This window comes from Nannobrachium achirus (assembly GCF_963921795.1).
Source record: "Nannobrachium achirus genome assembly, chromosome: 2".
Taxonomy (NCBI): domain Eukaryota; kingdom Metazoa; phylum Chordata; class Actinopteri; order Myctophiformes; family Myctophidae; genus Nannobrachium; species Nannobrachium achirus.
This window is the reverse complement of record NC_137811.1, coordinates 12,420,520-12,440,518: the sequence shown is the minus strand read 5'-3', so window position 1 is coordinate 12,440,518 and position 19,999 is coordinate 12,420,520.

Sequence of the window (19,999 nt, the reverse complement as noted above, 5' to 3'; positions counted from 1 at the left end):
TGTCATGCAGATGTAATGGGCAATTTCCTATTGATCAGATACACACCTGAAAGTATTCACGCTGATTAACAGTTAATTTGAGCAGTGATGGTAAAAGTAGGCCTAATCAGTGAGAATGCTTTCAGGTGAGCCTTTCTCCGCGCTCAAAGGCCAAGTAAAAAAAAAGAGAACTTGAACTCTGTCGGTCTGACTGTCCCACCGCCTCATCCAAGCCTTCAACCAACTGTCCAAAAAGGAAAATGGACATGTAGGATTCATTTAGTTCCATTACACTGTCAGGGTATTGCATATCACCTAAAACCGGATTAATTCTTCAAAATGTGGACTACATCACATCACAGATGCAGCACTCAAGGTAATTAAATGTCAGACCAAACCTCACCGTTGTGACTCCGACCAAGCCAAATATATTATTAGCCTATCTTATATAAATATAATAACGATATTATATATCCCCACGTGTGGGGAAAGGCTTTTTTGAGAGGTGATAGAATAGGGTGGTAGAATAGGGTGGTTGGGCCCATTAAATATTAAAAAAAAACTCTTTAAGAGGCTGCGCAAACAAAGAAAAGGAAAAAAAAGCAAAGGGGCAAATACACGTTATAGCCTACACAGTAGGTCTAGGCCTATATGTAGGCTGGTAACGTGTCCGTTGGCTTCACGCTGGTCGCAACGACTTCACTTTTAGCGTTTCTTGGTTATAGACCTATTCATTCTTTATTTTTTATTCTATTGGTCGGCAATGTGCGAGCCCATGGCACCATCCGCGACCCCACGTTGGGTCGGGACACACAGTTTGAGAACCGCTGCCACTTTCTCAATCCGTGGAGGCTGTAGCCTTGTTTCTTTATTCAATCAACTGCCAGAAAAAATAAAAGTGAGTGAAGAAAGAGAGAGAAAAAAACACTCTTGATTTTATCCCTCTTGAGGGGGCGGAATTTTCATCTAGTCGCGTCTCTCATGGCACCACCCCCCCGAGATCGTGGGTGGCTAGAATCGCGAGACGTCGGTCTCATTTGTAATGGTCTGAGATATTTCACTTGGCACAGCGGGATATACCGGGCCCGATCGCAAGACAGAGGATCGCTGTCGTTTGAAATGAACACCGATAAACCCCTGGGCACGACATCTGATTGGATCCAACATCGCAATTCGTCTGGGAGGCCTCTAAAGCTGGCCATACACTACACGATAATCGGGCCCGACTGAATCGGGTAGAATTAAACACTACAGGATCATTTTTTCAGATTATCTGGCCAGAGAATCTAAACGGGCTCACACTAGCCGTTTTGAACAGTCGGGCGCACCGCACGCTACAGGATTCTATTCCGATTGAGTCGGGCCCAAACACAGCAATAATAAATAAATAATTTATATAATGAATACAAAACGTCACTGTTCCGAGAGCTTCGCCTTGCAACACGCGCGCAGACGCACATACAAACAAACAAACACATTATGTTATCCACTCACAAACACACCATTGCCTCACGCAACGAAAAAAAAAAGCTTCAAATGATACTATGACTATGAGTTCACTTTGACGCGTTTCATGTTCATCCATGGATCAACTCTGATCGACTTTCCCCCTCTCTCTCCACTGCTAAAGTCAAGTGCTGCGCGCTGTCTGCTGGTGCTTCTCATGGTGCCTGCTTTATGATTAGTCGTATGACTGTGTTGCGCAGAGAACATATCAGATCTCCAAGATCAAACTGCGTCCCTCCGCGCCACTTTGTAGGGTTTGTAGATCAGGCAGTGGGCGTGTAGGCCTACTTGCACTCGTGTGCTGTTCCCACTCCAGTCTGTGACTGACTGGTAGTGACTATTTCTGCTGATATAAAACAAACTCGCGACCATTGAGTTTTAATTCCCATCGCAAGCAATCATGATACAACCTGGGAGGATGGATGTGGATCATTATTTGAAATAATAAGCAGTGTATTTATGTGTATTGCTTTTTTTTTGGGGGGGGGGGGGGACTAGTTTTCAGTCCCAAATATAGACCTACCTACTGTAATGCTTTAAAAAGGACAGGCCTATTAGGCCTATATCCATTATGTTTCTTTCATGTCCGCTCCAGGTTTATCATTGTCAGTTTTGATAAAGTCATTTTATTTTATAATAGTTAAGGTAACGTGCGTTTTCTAAACCTGCTCTCTGTTAAAATACGAAACGCCTGGCTATGCGGGGCGCGCTGTGCCCGGAGTAGCCAGGAGTTGTTAACCCAGCTGGTAGATCAAACAACGAGTTGATGATGGCCCATTAATTAAACTACACGCTGTACCTATGGCCAATTGGAACTTGAAAGGGGTAGAGATTACATAACTGCACCGTGCACGGACCATCAGAGAAAGTGACTGACGTGGGGTGAGCTGCTGTTGTAGGCTGCTTCCACCACGGACGGTTCAAGTTAGACAGGTTCAAGTTCAAGACAGGCACGTGTCTGCTTTTACTTTAGTGGCCATGGCCTAGGCTTTCAATCATGATTTCCCCTGTCTTTTAACAAATTATCGCGGTGTGGGCGGATGGATCATTCAAATATAATCATTAAAAAAAGATCCGAGGGCACGGAGATCCTAATCCAATGTCCCAGAGAGAGAGAGAGAGAGAGAGAGAGAGAGAGAGAGAGAGAGAGAGAGAGAGAGAGAGAGAGAGAGAGAAAGAGGACGGTTCTGTCTGGTCCATTTGAAGAACTGTAATCCAGCATTTTGAGGTGGAAACATGGAGAATGCACAGGTTTATCATACATTTGAGAGTGAGAACCATAAAGTTGGAGGAGGAGAGCAGAGCTGGAAAGTTATTAGCGAGTCCAGACTTGCACTAATTGGTTTGGCCTAGTTTTACGTCTTTGTTGATTGATTGATTGATTTCGTGTGTGTGTGTGTGTGTGTGTGTGTGTGTGTGTGTGTGTGTGTGTGTGTGTGTGTGTGTGTGTGTGTGTGTGTGTGTGTGTGTGTGTGTGTGTGTGTGTGTGTGTGGAGAGAGAGAAAAAGAGATAGCTCTGTCACTCAGATGCTCAGAGACTTGCGTCTATCAGCGGCTGCTGTAGGCTACCTATTTTCAATCAGTCCCCTGCTGCTATTCCAGACCAGTACTGATCCAGGAAAATATCAAACATGTTTGAAAAGAGTCGGGCAACCCCCGATCGTCCTCCGAGCCACTCGGCTGGGCACCGAGTGGATCTGTGAGACCTCACGCTAGACGACGTTCATGCCCGATTGTCCGGGCCCGTTTCAATCGGTGGCAGCCCGATTGTCGGGAGGGTAATTAAATAGCCCGATTATCGGCTAGTGTGCGGCCAGCTTTAGAGGAGTTGTGTGTAAATAGAAAAAAGTTCCCCCTCTTCTGTGTTGCCTAGAACTGGAGGATTGATTTTGGGGTTTGTATTTTAAAGTACAACGTGTGATGTCATCAAGTTGTGATTTGCAATACAAACCCCAAAATCAATCCTCTAGACAACACAGAAGAGGGGGAACTTTTTTTATTTTTTATTTCCACACAACTCCTCTAAGGTATATTAATGACATAGTTCAATATTGAAAATGGGTGGTCTTCCCCTTTAACTATTTTAACCGCTGGCCTGGTGGTCAAGGCGCATACCACATACTAGGCTATGATGCCTGCTGGCGTCGCCGGTTCGATTCCCGATCCGGACGACCTTTGCCACATGTCATTCCCCATCTCTCTCCCCATTTCCTGTCAGTCTACTGTCCTATCAATAAAGGCATAAAAAGCCCCCCAAAAAAAAACAAATCTTAAAAACTATTTTAACTATCAGTGGTGCTCAAACTTTTTCCTGTGAAGGACCCCCAAAATGATATATGTATTTGGCCACGGACCTCCATCTCAAAATATTTAGTTACAGGGACCACCCCTGTGACAAATGTTCGCTTCAAAAATACATACACAATACACATTTTCACAACTTTTCAAAAATAGCAGATCTACAAGCTCACAGCGTTTCAATAGAAAGTATAGAATAATTGAGGCTGTAAGTCAGAGGCAAGCTCCCAGTGGAGATCCTTTGCATTGCTCCACGCCCCATTTCAGACCATAAAAGGCAACGGGAACCATGAAACATCAGGTGAAAAACGTCGCTCTTCAAAATGGACAGATCTACAAGCTTACAACATGATCTACAAGCTTACAACAAGCTTAACCTCACGACCTTTAGGCTAATACAACTTGAATGGATTTTATATAAGGCCTTTCAAATGGTTGTGCCGAGTTTTTTTTTAGTTTTTTTTATTGATTTATTTAGCTTTATTGATTGGCCTACTGAGGTGAATCTGTCTTTGGATGAACATATCTGTCCTACATCAGAATTGGAGATGGAGAAATTGGACACAGCTAGATTGAATCCATACTCTATCCTCAAAAGATGGTAAGACAGTGTTCACGTGATGTGGTCAATACTATAAATTAAATTGGGCGACATTGGATTTGGCATGAAAGCCCGATATGTGAAACTGTCACACTTGCAGAAACATGCAGAAGGAAAGTCTAGTATTCAAAGTGTACTTGATTAAAATGACAAAAATGTTGGCATCAACATAATACCAAAAGAGTACCAAAAGTAAACATTTTCAGAATGCATAAAGATCTTTTGAAAGTAGCAGATCCACAAGCGCAGAACACGTCACACAGTGATCTTGTACATCGGCTATTTTCATCCGGCCCTAATATAGGGCTGAAGTGGTTAATGTATGTTTTGTAATAATAATCAATATCTACAAAGTAGGCCCAAATAGTAACTAAAGTTTTCAAATAACTGTAGTAAAAAGCACAATATTTCCCTCTGAGACGTACTGTAGTGGAACACAATTTACAATTTAGGCATTTAGCAGACGCTTTTAATCCAAAGCGACTTACAATAAGCAGGTAATAGATCAATATAATAAGCAAGATAATTTGTCAGTTACAGTACATAAACAACAATATAACAAGGCATAGGAATATCAATCTAGAAAAACAATAACATAGGTAGACGACGTACCTAATCAGTACAAAACGTTTCTAAAACCTAAAAATGCTATCTAGCTTTATGTGTGGTCATCGAGGGAAGGGCAGTGTTACAGTAGTGCTATGGGTTTAGGTGGAGTCTGAAGAGGTGAGTCTTAGTCCACGACGGAAACTAGGGAGTGAGTCTGTAGTTCTAAGTACAACAGGGAGTTTATTCCACTGTTTGGGGGCCAGGAGGGCAAATTGTCTAGGACGAGTGGATTTTTGGGTAGAAGTAAAAGTATTGAAAATTTTAAATTAAAAACACTCCAGTAAAGTAACAAAATTACTAGCTAGTTACCTTCCAACATCGGCTACCAGGAACACAAGAGTAATGCTGCGTTAACACAGGCAGCTACTAAGATACAGTTTACGGTTCTCTTTCAATGGAAGCCAGCAGTGACGTGAAGATACAAAGATACATGGGAAGTTTGAAGCTCAGGCACGTACGTGCAAACATAGACAACAAAGGGGGTTTGAGCCCCTACCCTTTTATCCATCTGTAAAAACAGTGCCCTCTCCAGACCATGAATGCAATTTTTACTATGGTGAAAGAAATGCAAATTCCCTCTTTCCATGGCATACCTGAAGGCATCATTCAAGAGAATTGCCTTGTCTAAACTCTCCCTCTCCGCCCTCTCTATGTAGAAATCCATGCCGGACACCACATCTCCAATATCTACTTGATTATGCTTAGTTCAGTGTGGTATCAAGTGTTGAAAATATTTCTGATATTTTCACCAAAAGGCCCTTTTAGAAATGTCAGCCCCTGCCTCTCTAACATGCTCTGGACGTCCCTGTTGAAGCTGGTATAAAAGCTACAAAAAGTTGAGCTGGTTTCAATTTCAGCTACAAAAATAGAAAGCTAAAGATACAGTATGCTGTGTAGCTTTTGTTAGCCTGAGCTAGACTTCATCCCCACGCATGTTGTTAAAACCTATGGTTAAAACATGGAGGGGATGGATCTATACGCAGTTACTAGTTACTAGTTAGCTGCATTAGTATATATAGTTGGGTCAAAAATGGCAGTTCCGTGACCGTAGAGAGCAAAGGTCCGTTTCTCAATGGATTTTTCATCTTGGAGGGTTACTAAACAAATTTCGCTTTTCCCAGCCATTTTAAAAAAGACACCCCGGCCAAATTTGTTTAATAACCCTCCTAGATGACAAATCCATTGAGAAACGGACCTCTGCTCTCCACGGTCACGGAACTGCCATTTTTGACCCAACTAATAGGCTTTTGCAGCCTTGTATCTTTTTTTTTAGCAGTGACAGCTGCTCCATCAAATGATCGATGTGTGCATGTCTGTGATAAATGACCGGGTGTGTTTGTCCATTATGTCTGTATGAGCAGGGCCACAACAGAAACCTGAATGGACAGATATGTAACATCGTTCCTCTAGTACAGCGGTTTCTGAACCTTTTAGCATGTGACCCAAAAGAGACATTTAAACATTTGCTGGGGCCCCAAACTATAGTGAAAATAGCAGATCTACAAGCTCACAACATGGAACGAAGCGACACATTGCATGCTTGTAGATCAGCTGTTTTCACTACTTCTCAAACATTTGTTTTCAAATTTATGACATTTCTTAGACTTTTCTTTCATTTGTTAATGAAAAACATTTGTTCAATCATTTTTTGGGAATGTTTTTTTTTTATGTTTGGAAATAAAAATTAAAAACAAGATCTAGGAAACATTAATTAAATTAAGGGACCCATAAAAATTTGTGTGTTTGGGAACCAGTGCTCTGGAAGATTAATGACATTTACTCTTCAAAAGCACCACTCACTTCACAATGGTTGTGGTTTTCATCTGCCAGAATTATATCATAACAACAGCAGTTCTACCAGGAACAAGAGACTAACAACAGTGGTGCTACCAGCAACAACAGACTGACAGCAGCGCTAGTGGCGCGGTTGGCGCGGTTGCACAGGTCCCCCTCGCAGCAGGTGGCCTGAGTCTCTATGCCCCCGGGGATGACGTGAGACTCGGACGACACGCACAGACTCCTCGTGGCGCAGCCCTTCACAGTCATCCCCTGGCCTTTGATGGTCACTGTGAGCAGGAAGACAAAACAAAAGAACAAACATATTACTGCCTGTATTTAATCCATTAAGCCCTGACGCCGACTACTACACGCCTTCTGAATCGGCAGTTCACACTCTTTCAAGATTTTTCAAAAATTGCAGAGAGAAAATTTACGCAGATGCTTTCCTGGTTTGAACGGGATAAACACAAAAAAGAGAAAGTGGGGAAGTAAAATTTGTGCTCTAAGGCTGCAAATGTTTAATTTTTTGTGTGAATATGAATATAAAAAGTACAATTTCCATTCACCAGGTGTCAAGTTGCCTCGATTCTAATACTTAAAGATGAGCGAAATCTTTGTGTTGATTTAGCATAACTTGGCTTTTAAACACTGAACAAACCACAATGAATCTCTAAAACCTAGTAAATGTATATAGGCCTACAAACCTAATAAACAAAAATAGCAGATGTACAAGCTTGCGGCGCGGCACAAAGTGTTGCGACGCAAGCTTGTACATCCGCTATGTTCGGGGGACAGTCAAAAATATAAAACGACACAGATGATTTTCCGGTTTTAGCGGGTTAATACTCTGCACAGAATGTCTAGGAAACATCATTTTGGACATTCTTCCGGGCCGGGGAATGTGAACTATTCAGGTAAACAGGAGATGCGGTCGTCTGAAGCCACGGACGTGTTATTACCTCTCCCGGAGATGCAGCGGTCCTCGTCGCCGGTGCACGCCAGGATGTTGGAGCACTGGTTGCCCAGTGCTTCACAGGTGTAGCACTGCTTACCGTTGGGAGAGGGGTTGGTGGGAGCTGTGAGGTTAAACATTGGAAATGGTCGAAAAACACAGAGAGGGGAGTTTTGTCAGCTGATTTGGCAGCAGATGAATACAATCCAGACATGGTTCTCTGGGGCTTTTAAGCCATGACATCATTTTGTAGGCAGAGGAGAACTCTGCCCCCAGAGCATTTTCTGTCCCTCGCTATTTCAACAGATCTGAGACAAAAATAACGACTAAAGTATAATTCTAACACTTTCCTTTCAACAACAAAGAGAAGAAAAATGTGTAAATAGTAAAAATAGTAAAAAGATTCACGGAAACTGGGGGCAGAAATTCTCCTCTGCCTACAAAATGATGTCACACTTAACAGCTCCATACATCTGACCTCACGGACTCCAGATATGGATATAGCTGACCTGTTCTGACATCACAATGATGACTCAAACCAGCCAGATTAATTGCGACCGAAGGTCGCAGTTTAGTCTGATGTCAGGGGTACCACTCTGAATGGGTTTGTCGCTCTGACATCACGCTCTAACAGGGACGTGCTGGCCATTGGGTTCCATGTTGTCGGGCCGAAACCTCGTATCTCCAAGTTTCAAATTTGTCATTTTTTTTCGCAAAGCAAAGCCCTGCTTCATCATACAAGGCCGTCGCACAAAAGTTGTGAAAACAGCAGATCTACAAGCACACAACGCCTCGCGGTGCGAGGCGTTGTGTGCTTGTAGATCGGCTGTTTTCACTGGTTTAAATCATTTTTAAAATGATGAATACAAAACAAACGGTTTTGGACATACAAGGTTTCCACCCGACAACGACGAAATATAACTCATGTAATTGGCCCACTGGCTTGTCACTTGTCATGATCTGAAATGGCAAAGTAGCAGCAGCGCTATAGAGAGAGATCTCTCTCTATATCGCACAATGAGGGCCTCTCCAACTCTTTTTCCCGGGCTGAATCACTGTGATGTCAGTGGAACCACACTAACAGAATCGCTTTTATGCCCATAAAGTTCCCTGATGTCATCAATAAGCCCATATCTAACAGGATTTCATATGGAAATGCCCAAAGATGGAGGCCACATCGGCCACATACCACACTAACAGAATCCATATCCATCAAGACAGATGGCCAAGACATCCCATATCTAACTGAGAAAGCATGTTTGGGCTCTCACAGCATATCTCCATATATGGGTACCAGGGGTCTCATATGGGTAACTGGTCCGATATACATCACTGGCCAGATGGCCAAGACATGGCGCGCCACTGTGTGTGCCTAGCGGCGGCTGCTTATGACACTAATTTGTCTGCAAAATTCAACAAACAAAACATAGGCTACATTATGAAGAAATCAATATTTGAATTCATAGTTTAAACTATTTGGGCAAGCACCTCCGCGGCCCACTGGCAGGTGCTCTGAGGCACACCAGTTGAGAACGGCTGGACTAGAAGACACTACAGACGGTCGTAGACAGTAGGTTCTGTACTTACGTTTGGAATATTGAACATTGCAGAGGTCAGTGGAACAGCAGGTGCTGCTTAAATATGTTCTGGTGAATCCAAAGTTCATGGAGCCACTGACGCACTGATCCGCTGACATGCAGGTCTTCATGTTCACGTCTGTTTTCATCTCACCTGAGAACAAACAAACAAACCATATTCACCTCTGACAAAATGTCTTGACCCAAAATGTCTTCACCCATCTGGTAAAAAGACAAACCTATCCATACCTCCAACTGTAAATACCAATTATTTCTTATTCTACTTTTTTTTTTAAATTTATTTTAAGCATAGTAGTTTCATTTGTCATTTAATGTTTATATGAATTGAGTACAAAAGGACCCCAATGCAAACAAGCTATTGAGTGTTCTTGTGGTTTAAATCATAGTAGACCCTGTCTCAGTGAACTGTACTGTCATGTACTGGCCCATTCTATAACGCCTTCTAAGCCTGTGGTTCACAAACATTTGTGTGCCAAGGATGCCCAGAACGATCCGCGGACCCCCATCTGACAGTTTTGCGCCACTGCCAGGGAACCCCAGAAGAGAAGATTTGTGTGAAAAAAACGAAATATCAAAATGATTAAAAGGTTTTCAAACATGTTCAAAAATAGAAGATGTATAAGCTTGAAGCACGGCACGAAAGGACACGCTGTGTCTGTGAGCTTGTACTGTACATCTGCTATTTTTGAGAACCACTGTTCTAAATCCCAAGTCCTAGAAATATATATATATATATATTTTCTACATAAAGCTAAAATCTAAAATTACACAGATGCTTTCCCTGTTCTAATAGGTTATAATATAATAATACTAGTAAGACGCCTCATGGCGACAAGCGAGGTCGCACCACAATGATGTGGACATCAGGGATCTCCATATATTGGCATAAAAGGGATTTGTTCCCCCTGGCATGCACAGGGATATCTCTAAATGGGGAATCATTAATATTGATGACATCAGGAAACTCCATATATGGGCATAAAAGGGATTTGTTCCCCCTGGCATCACAGCTAGGGATCTCTCTAACAGGGCATCATTAATATTGATGACATCAGGGAACGTGATGTCAGAGCGGCAACTAGAGAGTGACTGTCATCTATGACAGTCACTCTCTACAGTTGACTGACTACAGTTGATACTGTGAACAGGTGACTGTATCTGTTTCATGTCACCGGGGGTGTCGCACCAAGTTCTGGGCCCTGGGTACAAGGATTCACTGCGGGCCACTGCACAATTACTCTGTGCTTTAACTATTGAAAAATAGCAGATATGCAAGCTCACAGCGCGGCACCTGCGAGCTTGTAGATCAAGAATCGTGAAAATCGTTGAATTATTTCAAATCCTTCTAAGGTTTTTTGAAAAACCTAGGTTTCTATGTCAGTGGTGCTCAACCTTTTTCATGTGAAGGACCCCCAAAATGATATGTATTTGCCCACGGACCCCCATCTCAAAATATTTAGTTCTGGGTACCGTACCCCCCAGAAGCAAAATTCGAGGTACAAATGTTCGCTTATAATATTCAAAGATTTGCACACATTTCACGAAAATAGCAGATCTACAAGCTCGCAGCGCGGCACTCGGTGCCACGCTGTGAGCTTGTATATCTGCTATTTTTCAGTAGCTAAAGTAAAGGCCCTTTCACCTTGGGCCTTAGTAACTCAGTCCCACTTTGCCCCCCCTTGTGACGCCCCTGCATGTCACAGGAGTGAAATCCAGTCAGAGGTAACACCTCGCCCGTCACATACCCACATATGACCTGATAGCTACTGCACCACATTGCTGGGATCCGGAACACTGCTGCTGCGTTTCAGTGCAGCCTCCTGTCAGTCCAGGGACGCACATGTAGCACTGCAAGGCACATGCTGTAAGACACACACAGTAGGCAGGGTTCCCCAATTAGTTTTCCCCAAGGGCCGAATTATGTCTAGGGTACCAAGCCGAGGGCCACAGCATTGCAGGGGGCAACGGTGGCGTTCCCACTACTCCAGTGACAGTTCAGATATCGTCGTTGTCGGGTGAAAATCCTGTATGTCCAAAACCGTTCGTTTTGCATTTATCATTTTAAAAATGATTTAAACTAGTGAAAACAGCAGATCTACAACCACACAACGCCTCGTAGCGCGAGGCGTTGTGTGCTTGTAGATCTGCTGTTTTCACTACTTTTGTGTGACGGCCTTGTATGATGAAGCAGGGCTTTACTTTGCGAAAGAACGTACAAATTTGGAGATACGAGGTTTCCCCCCGACAACGACAATATACTAGTGTTGTTGCTGCTCTTATACCACCATTATTACTGGAGTTGGTGGGGGCCAGACAGTAGCCCCCCGCGGGTATATGGTAACTAAGTACATTTACTTAAGTACTGTACTTAAGCACACTTTTGAGGTATTTGTACTTCACTTGAGTATGTCCAATTTCCAATACTTCCAATAACTTTTACTCCACTCATCTCGGATCCAAATATTGTACTTTTACTCCATTAGATTTATTTGAAAACATTTATTTGTAGATTTTGATTATTATTGCAAAACATATAAAAAGCACTTCAGCCCTATATACATTTTGACCATTTGAAAATAGCCGGTCTGCAAGCTCACAATGCATTGCATCTATTTTCAAAAGATGTTTGTACATTTGAAAACGTGAAATTACTTTTTGTACTTTGTTTTGATGCCAATACTTTTGTACATTTACAAAGTACATTTTGAAATCCAGACTTTTACTTTTAAGGATACACCAAAGTACCTATGAGAGTGGAGTCCCCATTCTGCCAATGCATTTCAATGAGAATGGTGCGGTTTCATACCAGTAGAGGATTTCTGCAAAAAACGCACCATTCTCATTGTAACACATTGGCGGAATGCGGATTCCACTCTCGTAGGTATTTTTGGTGTGTGTGCATCCTAAGGGTGCCCTCACACCAAAATACCTAGAGTGGAATCCGCCAATGCATTTCAATGAGAATGGAGCGTTTGTTTTTTTTGCCATAGAGGATTTCTGCAAAAAACGCTCCATTCTCATTGAAATGCATTGGCGGATTCCACTCTAGGTATTTTGGTGTGTGGGCACCCTAACAGAGTATTTCTATATTGCAGTATTGATACTTTTACTTAAAGTAAAACATTTGAGTATACTTTTCCCACCACTGACTGTAACAATAAAACAAAAGACAAAGAAAAAAGTTAAAGCCTCACTAAATATTTTTTTATGAATAAATTATACATTTGTCCAATCTGTATAGAGTATCTTAATATAATAAAACATTGTAATTGGGGTGGTTGTGATGGTCAAGATTGAATTCATCCCCCGAGCAAGCAGGACGACTCTCTTTTATAGGTCAATGGTAAAAATGTCACCACTACTTAAGCCAGTGGTTCGCAACCTTTTCAGTCCTCGACCCCCAAACTAATCATATTTTAACTGGGGACCCCCCACCCTGACGAGCACTAAGAGTTACATTTTGTATAACACAGTTCTAGTGTGAAAATAGCAGATCTACATGCTCACACGTAGATTGTGAGCATGTTGATTGGCTATTTTCCCAATTTCTGCCTCTAATATTTGACAATTTGGTCAATGTTTAATTTGTCATTTTAGAGGCATTAATGGGTTAAACACCTGCTGATAATATACGTGTATATTTTAATACAAATACACAAACAAACAAACAAACATGAATTAAAACAAAGAAAACGTACCTTTTGGTGAGAGCACGAGACCGAGGATGAGCAGTGTCAGATGCATTGTGTTGGACAGAGATCAAATGACAGACTGGGCAGGGTTACAGTTTCTAATAAGTTTGCAAAGGGTTGGGTTTGACTATGATACACAGAGAGAGAGGAAACGTCTTGAATACCTCTTCCATGTGCACTTAATCAAACCTTGGGGTCTATTATGTTTTGTGGCTGTACATCATACATGGGCAACTGGCGGCCCGGGGGCCACATGTGGCCCCCACCTCCACTTAATGCGGCCCGCAGGTTAATACCGGAATACTGACATATGATATTATTGATTTCAGCTGTTACAATTCCAAACATGACCTGCTTTAATTCCGTCAGTCTAAATTAGTCGCTTAATGACTAGTATTAAAATGTATTTTTTATGTCCAATGTATTTGTATTTAGGTACATAAAGTTAACATGTCTATATAACTAAATGCATTTGAAATAAATACAAATGTTACATTTCAGGATTCCAATAAAAAAAATTACAAAAAAGAATACAGGATTCCAATTCAAAAGAAGCAAAAATAGCCAATCTACAAGCTTGTAGATCTGCTATTTTTGCTTCTTTTGTATGAGATACTGTACACGATCCAGAGGGCAAGTGGTGTAAAAAGTACTCCATTTGTTTTGTTTTTTTACTCAAGTAAAAGTATCAATACTGCAATGGAGAAACACTGTGTAAAAGTCTGGAATTAAAAAAATTATTTGAGTAAAATTACAAAAGTATTGGCATTAAAATGTACTACCAAAAGTAGAATGCAGAATGTTGTCATGCAGAATGTCCCCAAATATACAAATCTTTTGAAAATAGCAGATCCACAAGCTCATAATGTCACATTCACGACCCGTTGCGAGCTTGTAGATCGTCCATTTTCAAATGGCCGAAATGTATACAGGCTGAAATGGTTAATGAATGTTTTGTAATAATAATCAAAATCTACAAAGTAACTGGTAACTAACGTTTTCATATGATTGTAGTGGAGTAAAAGTACAATATTTGCCTCTGTGGAGAAGTAGTGGAGTAGAAGTTAAGGTGCTGACAATTGGAAATAGTCCACTAAAGTAAAAGTACCTCAAAATTGTACTTCAGTACAGTACTTTAGTAAATGTACTTAGTTACTTTCCACCACTGCTGAGGACAAGTTGGTTACCGCAGCAGCGCTGAAGTGAACATAGATGCAGGCCAGAGTAGAGAGATACCAGTCATAAGACACTATAGACTCATTAAAAATGCATCAGTAGGTATACATAGAAGTATCATCACCTGTCCTCTCATGGCACTTCTCTCAAAGGGAGTTGTCAGCATAGGCAGCCGGCCGTGACACATTTGGTGCCCTAGGCAACATTTTGAACACGCACACGCACACGCACACGCACACACACACACACACACACACGCACACACACACACACACACACACACACAGAAAGAAAGAAAGAGAAACAGAGAGGGAGGGAGAGAGAGAGCGAGTGTGCTCTCTGATAGTCTGATGTCTGGTATTGTAACTGCTATTGTGTTATAACTTAGTCACACATTCTGGTTGAATTTGTGCGAGTGTGCTTTCGAACACCAGAAAGTTCACCCTAAAACACAGTCCCCTCGGGCGTCTATCCGACAGAGCGGTAGCCTGGTATTCCTAAATGTAACCTCTGCGTAAACTATGCCTAAACGGTTCAACCTAACCTTATTCCTAACCTTATAACCTCAGTGAAACGGTGACAACCCTCTTCCTAATCGTAACCTCAGTAAAACTATTTCTAACCCTTAAGTTATTGCGACCGTCAGGTCGCAATTACTATCAAAACCTCCACCAGACAGTCACACAGCTGCCTTGCTTGATTTACATCCCCAGTGACAGGGACGTGCAGAGAATGTTAGAGGCATTGTCGGACTAAAAAAAGGGCCCTTTGGTGGAAATATCGAAAATAGCAGACCTCCAAGCTCACAATTTGTCACGCTGCGACGCGTTGTGAGCTTGGAGGTTGGCTATTTTCATGGTCTGGAGAGGGAACTTTTCACCGACGGGTAAGCACCCTTTTGATTTCTATGTGTGCACGTGCCTGCTCAGTGACAAGATGAGCTTCGTGACTGTCTGTTGTCTGACATTCTTTTAATGGCAATAACCCCTTGAGATGTAGGCCTACCATCACACTTTCAAGGAGTACCGCAAATGACAAAATATAGAATTCATGCATGCATTATGTAGACACAAAATCTCAATTCAAACAACATCAACAAAACATACAACAATAGCACAAAAAGAACAACAAACAATACAAACAACAGCAATTACTCAGAGCACAAATGAATCACTGGTTAATAGATTTTTATAATGATGATTCAGTCAAAACATGAACAGACGAACTCAAGGTGAGAGGACAGCACAGCACAGTTAAAAAAAAAACTGAAATATATTCTTGACCTAAAATGATAAGGTTATAGATTATATTCTTTTTCGCCAGCTGATTTGGAAACATTTGTAACTTAAAAAACACTATTCGAGCACAGTTTCGAGCAAAGTTTCCATTATACTATTTCAGATATTGTAGTTAATTTGTTAAAAAAATATATACATTTAAAAATGAACCAGTTTTGCCAAGATGCCCAGGGCCATTGTCCTTAACTCTCCTTTTGAAAATATCACCCTCCTTTCATGTGAAGGCACTTGGCACTGTGAAGTGTGAAGGCTTGTTGTTCTCAGTTCTACCAGACGTTGGCAGCAGAGCACCTGTTTCCAAAGGGCAGCAGGTGAAAACACGCATGAAGCTCAGAATGCCCCTGTTGACAGGCGACCCGTAATATAATGGATGGACCCCCAGGGATCCTTGAGGGGGTTCCAGGGGGTCCCTTGTTAAATGTCTTTTAAGTCATTTTATTCCAAGTACAAGTCAATACAACTACAGCATGTACAAGAATGTCTATTTTGATCAGCGTTTCACTGTTATCTCTGTACCTTCAGTAGACTAAAGGAGTTCTAGACCAAACAGTCGATTGTATCGATACTACCTACAGTACTCGTGCATTGTATTTAGCATTTTTAAGAGGAAAAATGTAAAAGCTGGGGTTTGATTACTTTTCCTTTCCATATAGCTACACTGGTCTATCGATAAATGTGTGTAATCTCTGGGTTCATGTCAAGGTACAATGTCCGTGTATTTGGCAGATAAGCACAGTGTTTACTTATTTATATCCATAATAATACATGTTTCCCTTTAAAACCTGCACATATCCACACCTTTCACACAGATTGAATTTCTTTGCTAAATAGTTACTATATTGATTTTAAATCATTGAATCGAATCGTATACATACCCTATACTCTAAACCAGTGTTTCTCAATCTTTTTTGGCTAGAGTACCCCCTTTACCCGACAACAACATTTTCCCAACTGCAATTAAAACCATAACTAGCGGTATATAACCCCCCTTTTCAAGAATCTAACATCACAAAAAGTAAAAAAAAAAAGGGAGTGAGAGTTTCAACACTGTGGCCATAAATTCTTAGTCAGGAGTTAGACATGACAAAAAACACAACAAGCAACCAGGTCTATAAAAATAAGCCAAAAATAAGCAACTAGGGCTTGTGAAATGTGAAAGAATTGTGGTGTTTCTCTGGAGGAGAGTTTCGCAAAATACCTACAATATCTCAGAATAGGGAAGAACAGAGAAACACAGCCCACAAGTGCAGATTCAAGTGCAGATAAACAGCTACTTTCATAACTTTTGTCTCGTCAGTGGTTAAGAATCCAGACACAATTGCACAATTTCTTTCACAATTTCTGTCTCACAAACATTCAGCTATCAGACACATTAACATTTACACCCTTCCTGTCAATTTGTCTGCAGTTTTGTAAGCTAAGCCTCTCTTCTAACTTGAATCTCACACCTGCCTTAAATACAATTTGTACTTTGCCTAATTTGACACTGACTACTGACAAACTACTATTAGTCCCATTTAAGCTAACTGTTCTGTCATGCTGATCTCACTCTGCTCATTGATACTTTTATGTGAGTACTTTTTCCACCACTGATTTCACACGTGTTACCGTGTTCACTTTCAACATCACGGCAAATGAAACGGCAGCTTTTAATCTATGCATAAGGATAACAACTTTTAACAGCGAAGCGCCCGCGAAATTCTAGTAAATTACATTCAAACAACATTCAAACGCATACCAGTTGCCTGGTAGCCTAATATGTAAGTTGGGTTGGCAACTGTCAGGCTCACAACAAGTTTCTCCAAGTGTCATCATTAAACATAACAGTAAAAGTTTTTTCTCCTTCTAATTCAATTGTAGTTAATTATTTAACTATGAATAATATTATCATGGTTTATACTTCTATTTTTATTTTTGGGGGCCATTATCTTGAGTACCCCCTGCAGTACCTCCGCGTACCCCTAGGGGTACACGTACCCCCATTTGAGAAACACTGCTCTAAACATCCTTTGAAAACATTGTTTCATTCAAAGGATGCGTTTTAATTTGCTTCACCTGAACTGTTCATCTAAACTGGAAGAGGTCTCACCATCAGGTTAATACAAGATTTCAAATTAACCTGATTAAAATTCTCCATTTATAGACCTAAATAAACCTGATCAAGCCCAATCTGATTTAAATTCTAATCAGGTGCAGAGGGATGGTCTACACCTTTTCCTACACTTTTTCTACACTTAATCCAAAACCTTCAATCGGGTTTATTTTAATCAGATTGGAAGAAAGGTCTCCATGATGGACTGGAAACTATAAAAAGATGTGTGTAATTACTATTTCCCCAGACTTAGTTTTTCTTCTGAGCTGACCCATACGCTGTCCATATGGTACTGAATGATGCATATCAGAATAATGGCAAAAATATATATATATATATATTCTATATAGTATATAGAACATGTGTGTACGTGTGCATGCATGTGTCCGTGTGTATGTGTGCATGTGTGTGTCCATGTGTACTTGTGCATGTGTGTGTCCGTGTGTGTGTGTGTGTGTGTGTGTGTGTGTGTGTGTGTGTGTGCGTGCGCGCGCGCGCGCGCGCGCGCACGTGCGTCTGTCAGTCCGTCCATCTGTCAGTCCGTCCGTGTGTGTGTGTGTGTGTCTATGTGTGCGCGCACGTAAATACGTGTTGTACTCTCTAACTTTCAACGTTTTTTTTAGAATTTTAGAATTCCCCTCCTCTGACCACAAAGCAGTACACTTCAGTACTTTGCTCCCCCGTCCTGCTCCTATCCCACGCACTTTCTCCCGCTCCCGGACATTTGACTCAAATTCCAGGCATCAGTTCCATCAGGCTTTTTTAGCTACCCCATTCAATCCCACCACCCATGCCTCACTCCCAGTCGATGAATTAGTTGATGTTTTTAACAGCACCTGTTCTTATATACTTGACACCATTGCACCTTTTAAAATGAAATATACCAAGCCAAATTCCATGCTCTGGTTGAATGACCAGACACGGGAATTAAAAAGAACCTGCAGAAAGGTTGAAAGAAAATGGAAAAAAGACAGGCTCACCTCCTCTTATGACCATCTTAGAGAATTGATGGCTAGCTATCAGACTGCTGTCAAAGAGGCCAGAAATAACTATTTCTCCAACCTCATTAACTCACACTCCCATAACTCCAGAGTTCTGTTTAAAGCCATTGACTCAGTCATCAATCCACTGCCCACCCAGCCTCTGGAGGCCTCACCTGAAAAATGTGAGGAGTTCCTCCTCCACTTCATAAATAAAGTGGAAGGAATACGACTGCAGCTCCCCCCTGTACCTAGAGCTCCTGATTATGGTCCACCACTAGCCTCTCATCTCACCACCTTCCAACAAATTTCAACAGTTACACTCCTGGAGACAATGAATCAGATGAAATCCACCTCATGCTCCCTTGACACTATCCCTACCTCATTCCTGAAGGAGGTTATTGAGACCATTGGCCCCTCTATTTTATCTATCATAAACTGCTCCCTGCCAACTGGCACATTCCCCTCCAGCCTTAAAAGTGCCCTGGTTCAGCCTTTGCTAAAAAAGGCTTCCCTGGACCCTCGTGTTTTAAATCATTTTAGACCTATCTCCAAAATCTCTTTTTTATCAAAAGTTTTAGAAAAAGTAGCCTCAAATCAACTGATTTGCTATATGAATTTTAACAGTGTTTTCGAAAAATTTCAATCTGGTTTCCGCTCTTTCCATAGCACTGAGACAGCTCTTTTAAAGGTCACTAATGACATACTTCTTGCCGCAGACAGGGGGGACTGTTCAATACTATTCCTCCTGGATCTGAGCTCGGCATTTGACACGGTGGATCATCCCATTTTAATAGAGAGGTTAGAGCACTATGGGGATCAAGGACGTAGCACTAAAATGGCTCAGCTCCTACCTTACAGGGCGCAGCTTCTCAGTCGTTATAGGAGAGGCCATCTCCACCAAGGCCCCTTTCACGTATGGTGTCCCCCAGGGCTCAATTTTAGGCCCCCTGCTTTTCTCCATATATACCGGTATGCTCCCCATTGGAAACATCATTCGCACACACAATATTCATTTTCATTGCTACGCTGATGATACACAACTTTACATCCCTCTAACATCTGGTTCCGGTAACATGTCCCGCCTTTTAACCTGCCTTGATGACATCAAACATTGGATGACCCAAAACTTCCTCCAGTTAAATGAATCAAAATCTGAAATAATCCTGTTTGGTCCCCCCAGTTCAACCATCTCCCTCCACTCACAACTTGGTCCCCTCTCCGCTAATATCACTCCAGCAGCCTGTAATCTGCTTCCAGTTACGTAACATCAAAAAAATCAAGCCCATTTCTGTTAGCCCCTGATCTTGAAAAGGTAATCCATGCCCTCATTTCATCACGACTTGACTACTGCAATTCCCTCTACTCCGGTCTCACCAAAAAAAAAACTATCCCGCCTACAGTTGATCCAAAACTCTGCTGCAAGACTGCTCACAAAT